Source organism: Gekko japonicus, unplaced genomic scaffold (genome assembly GCF_001447785.1).
Source record: "Gekko japonicus isolate JY-2015 unplaced genomic scaffold, Gekko_japonicus_V1.1 scaffold6196, whole genome shotgun sequence".
Lineage (NCBI taxonomy): Eukaryota > Metazoa > Chordata > Lepidosauria > Squamata > Gekkonidae > Gekko > Gekko japonicus.
The window spans coordinates 17,707-22,673 of NW_015173884.1; the positions used below are offsets into that span (position 1 = coordinate 17,707).

The window sequence follows — 4,967 nt, forward strand, 5'->3', positions numbered from 1 at the left end:
GCGGGGAGGAAGCAACTTACCCTCCCTCTTCTCCTGCCTCCTCCTGGCTGAATGAGGGCTGGAAGCAGGGCGGCCGGAAGAAGGGGGCGGGGCTTCGTCATGTGCCCCGCCCCCTGCACCTCACCCAGGGGAACTGTGTTCCCCCCCGAAATGACCTCTGAGTAGGGGTCCGAGTAGGGTGCCAGCCATGATGCTTAACCATTGCTCTCCTCAACCGAAAAGAGTCATGCACCCCTCCCTGCTCTTGCTTCTCTGCTGAATGTTGCCCCCTATCCATTTCCAATTCCCCCCCCCTAAATTGCATTGGGTCTCTTTGTACAAGCTATTAAAATAGTTTGGGGGGGGGAGAGCGAACAAGTCACAGCCAACGTATGATTACCCTTTATGAAGTTTTGAAGGCAAGAAATAAACAGGTGGTTTGCTAATGACTTTCCCTCCATACAAACCCTAGACTTCCTTGGCAGTCTCCCACCCAAGCACTAACCAGGACTGACCCTGCTTAGCTTCCAAGATCTGAAGAGATCAGGCTAGCCTGGGGACATCCAGGTCAGGGGAAAACAGCACCTGATATCACACCTTATACTTTTAAAAACAGAGACAACAAAGGTACCCTTTTGAGAGGATGAAGCGCGGGCTTCTATGGGGACTCCGTGTGTGCACTGGTCTTTAAATGGCAGCTACATTTCAAATCAACGTCCTGCCTAATGCATTGGAGGCATGTTTGGCCCTGCTACATAGAAGCAGCCTTGAGAGGTGCTCACTAAAGCTTAGGAGGCCTGGCCCATAAAGAAACTGAATAGTATTGTCCTTTAAGGAAATGGGATGAGACTTCCTGTAGTTGTTCTTTGTTCCTGAGGAAGGGCCAGAAGTCTGAAACGCTGAATACTACCTAGGAAAAGTGTTCGATATCTACTCTGGACTTTGCATTTTCCTTTCATGGATCCTGTGGGCTTCTGTACTTTCCTATGATGGATTGCATGCATAGATTCATTCTTGATTACATGTGCTTTTCACTTTGTTGAAGTCTCCTTTTGTATATATAAAAGGTAAAGGTTCCCTTGCTCGAAAGCCAGTCGAATCCGACTCTAGGGTTGCGGTGCTCATCTCCGTTTCAAAGCCGAAGAGCCAGCGCTGTCCGAAGACGTTTCCGTGGTCATGTGGCCGGCATGACTAAACACCAAGGCGCACGGAACGCTGTTTACCTTCCCACCAAAGTGGTACTTATTTATCTACTTGCAATGTCTTGCTTTCAAACTGCTAGGTTGGCAGGAGCTGGAATTAGAGACAGGAGCTAACTCCGTCATGAGGTGCACTCGGGTCTCGAACTGCTGAACTACCGACCTTCCAACAGCCTGCAGTTCAGCATCTTAACCACTTGAGCCACCGCAGCTCCTTTTGTATATATATTTTGTGGGTAATTCAGCTCACAGTTGTTTTCTGTTGGACTTTGCTAATGCAATTATTTGACAATCCCTCGTAAAAAAAACAACCCTCTGATGTGTGTGAAAGCTGGTAGTATTGACAGAGCTGGGGGGGGGTTGTGCACAGCACCGTTGCTGACCCACAATGCATTTCGAGAAGTTGTTGTAACACCCGTTCTCTTTACTCACATCCTGACCGGATTGTCCAGGTGGGCCTTGTATGCCTGGCGGACCTCGGGGACCCTGGTCAAAAGAGAATAAATCAAGAATGATGATTATTACGTTAGCAGTGTTCATTTCTCATGTATTTTTTGGGAGGGGGATTTATAGATCTAAAGGCAAAGAATGTGATAAGCCTGTTCTGATATTAACAGGATTCTAATGCTCATGAACTTTTGGGGGATGGGGGTGGAAACAGCTATATCAAAAACATACCCAAATACGCCCCCCTCCCAAATACAGATGATGAAACTGAGCTGTCCTTGTCAGAGAAGACAGTGGTCTCTACATATTTTGGGGACTCTCCAGGGATGCAGAAAAATATGACTTGATCAATTGACTATAGAGGACCTGGGTTGACTATAGAGGACAGCTGAGAGTCAGCTAAAGGGGGAGGTTTCCAAATTATCCCTCCAGATATTGCTTATCCCCCCCCTCCATGAACTAAAGGGGGGGAAGAGTGGAGTCCCTGGGAGCTTAGGAAATCCTGGAGGAGGAGAATAACACAGTGAAGATCCTTGTTCTATGGGACCTCTCTAAGCTCTCCAAGGGATGGAGATGAATTTGTATTGAATCATTTCTTTCACAAAGTTCAGATTAACGTTTGATCTAGAAGGAGGGGCTGTGGCTCAGCGGAAGAGCCTCTGCTTTGAATGCAGAAGGTCCCAGGTTCAATCCCTGGCATCTCCGGTTAAAAAGAATCAAGCAGTAGGTGATATGAAAGACCTTTGTCTGGGACCCTGGAGAGTTGCTGCCAGTTTGAGTAGACAAGACTGAGTTCCTTTTGGTATTTTTGCATTGTGTGTATGTGTGTGCCTGCCCATGCCTGGAAGTCGTGGCAACCTCCCGCAACTCCTACTGGGGCATGGAGGACATTCAGAGAAGTGGCTTGATGGCCTGCCTCTGGCTTCCTGGCCATGGTATTCTCTAGAGGTCTCCCATCCAAATACTTCCCAGGGTTGGCCCTGCTTAGCTTCCGAGATCTGATGAGATCGGGCTTGCCTGGGCTATCCAGGTCAGGGCAACAATACTGGCTTTGATGGACCAATGGTCCGATTCAGTGTAAGGCAGTTTCATGTGTGTTCAATGGCCAGGAAGGTCCACAACATGGACTATCACCACCCCACCCATACCTGAGACAGTCTCCGTGAAATGTGTAGCTGAATTCTCCATTATCCTTTCCAGGGCTATTTTGGGGCAGGAACGCACAGGAACGGAGTTCTGGGTGGCTCCCAAGTTGGCCACACCCAGCAGGAACTCATTAGCATAATAGGCCACACCATAATAGGCCACACCCAACAGCAGGAACTCATTAGGATTGGCTACATTAGGGGGGTGTGGCCTAACATGCAAAGGACTAACATGCAAAGAGTTCCTGCTCCAAAAAAAGGCCCTGGGCTTTGACAACAAACAAGGTAAACAGAATAAGAAGCAAAAGGTGGGTGTGGCTGGATGAGCACACTTCTGGTAACACGGGGGTGTGGCCTAATAGACTAATGAGCTGTGCTGTCATGGGTGTGGCCCAATATGCTAATGAGTTCCTGCTGGGCTTTTTCTACAAAAAAAGCCCTGATCCTTGCCATAATGTCAGACAAAAGAAGAGCAGAAGCAAGCATTAAAAATTTCTTCCCACCCACAAAAAGCAGCATATAGGTAGAAAGACATACTGTACCAATGGTCCTTTCTCTCCGGGAGGTCCCACAGGGCCCTGAAAAGAAACAACATTTTTTAAAAAAATCATCGAGAGTGAAGTTTCCTTATGTTGGTTGTAGTCCGGTAGGTACTGTGAATACAGCTGAGCTTTGCTATGGTCTCTGATGGGCAGGACTCAACAGAACCAGAGCCCCCCCTTTGCTATGGTATCTGATGAGACTGGTTGGACTCACAGTAGGGGGGTGAGAGTTCCATAGATACACCCAATATTTTCTGTTTTGGGAATATTTCGAAAGACTGAAAATACTTGCAAAATTCAAGGAGTGATGAAAATTTCAGGTTTTGGGGGGGGCAGGAATGGGGAAGTCAAGAGTGGAAGCTGCACACGGCAAAGAGCTGCACACGACAAAGGCGTCTTTGTCCCCTTTAAATTTTAGAGAGCCATTATGCTCTAGGGGAGGCAAAGTCTACCCCTCCCCCCAGAGAGCTTTAGGGTTGCCAGCCTCCAGGTGGGGCCTGGGGAACTCCCACTTTTAGAACTGATCTCCAGCTGACAGAGGTCAGCTCCCAGCTCCCCTGGAGAAAATGGCTGCTTCAAAGGGTGGACTCTATGGCACTGTATCTAAAATAAACAGGGCCAACTGCACTTTATAACGCAAGGCATTTGAATTGAAGACTATAGCACACTATCTTGGGGAAGAGGCCATGGCCCAGTGGTAGAACATCGGCTTGGCATGCAGATGGTTGTTGGTTCAATACCCGGCATCTCCACTTAGAAGGACCAGGCAGTAGGTGATGTGAAAAACCTTCACTTGGGAACCTAGAGAGCCACTGCTAGGCTGTGGTTACATGGTCGTTTTGATTGGGTTTCACTGCTGTTTCCTCCTGGTTTAAAAATTGCTGATCAGACGGGCTGATCTGCCTCCCACGCCGAAGCGGACTCACTCCCGCAATGTTCCCGGTTCTCTCCCGTGTTTTCCTGCACCGGGAAAATTAAGTACTTTCCGGGTATTTGCATTTTGAATCCGCAATTTTGCCCATCTGGACAACCATCTCTCGCAATGATTGTGATTAGGGCTGTCTGACTGTTCTTTGTGTGAAGAGTTTTTCCCACTCCAGCTTCCGCCTTTGAGCGCATGAGCAATCCTGCGCTGAACAAAACCATTATTTAAACATTCAAGAGCACATCCAGTGTGGAGGTCGTGGTCCTGCCCACCCCAGAAGTCCCCGAAGCTGCAGTGGGCAGCAGGAGGTGGTGTGGAAAGTGGTTGGGGGGGAGGTGGGCAGGGGGGAAGGAAGTGCTGGGTGGGCTGGCAGGCGAGCAGGTGGCAGAGAGGAAGGGGCCCGCTGCATCTAGACAGTGAACAGAGCCTCCTCGCAAGATGCTTCCGGTTCGGGGAGGGATGTGTGATCATCCCAACCGGGGGGGGGGGGGGGAGTTTGCCATGTGACCACAGCCCCAGTCTGAGGAAACAAGACTGACTTTGATAGACCAAGGTGTGATTCAGTACAAGTTAGCTTCATGTGTTCATGTGTTGACACGCCTTCCTGACTTCTACATATAGCGATAGTTGATGAATCAGTGAGCGAGGTGGGGGCTGAAGTCATGGAGTCTCATTATAGAAATAAGCTCAGAGACAGAGCGTCTGCTTGGAATGCAGAAGATCCCAGATT

The 4,967-nt window shown here is 48.9% G+C and overlaps 1 long non-coding RNA gene and 1 other non-coding gene across 2 annotated transcripts in view; one reads left to right on the top strand and one right to left on the bottom strand.

Moving 5' to 3' along the window:
* The window catches only part of LOC107120858, a 9,531-nt gene extending 6,183 nt beyond the window's left edge, over positions 1 to 3,348 (bottom strand). Inside the window, exons 1-2 of the long non-coding RNA XR_001482839.1 lie at positions 3,313 to 3,348; positions 1,611 to 1,664 (exon numbers count right to left, since the gene is read on the bottom strand). This is a non-coding gene — a long non-coding RNA (uncharacterized LOC107120858). The remainder of the gene's footprint in view (positions 1 to 1,610; positions 1,665 to 3,312) is intronic.
* Positions 2,259 to 2,330, top strand: TRNAS-UGA. The gene has a single exon. It is a non-coding gene; the product is annotated as a tRNA-Ser (tRNA).
* Positions 3,349 to 4,967: the final 1,619 nt, after the last annotated feature.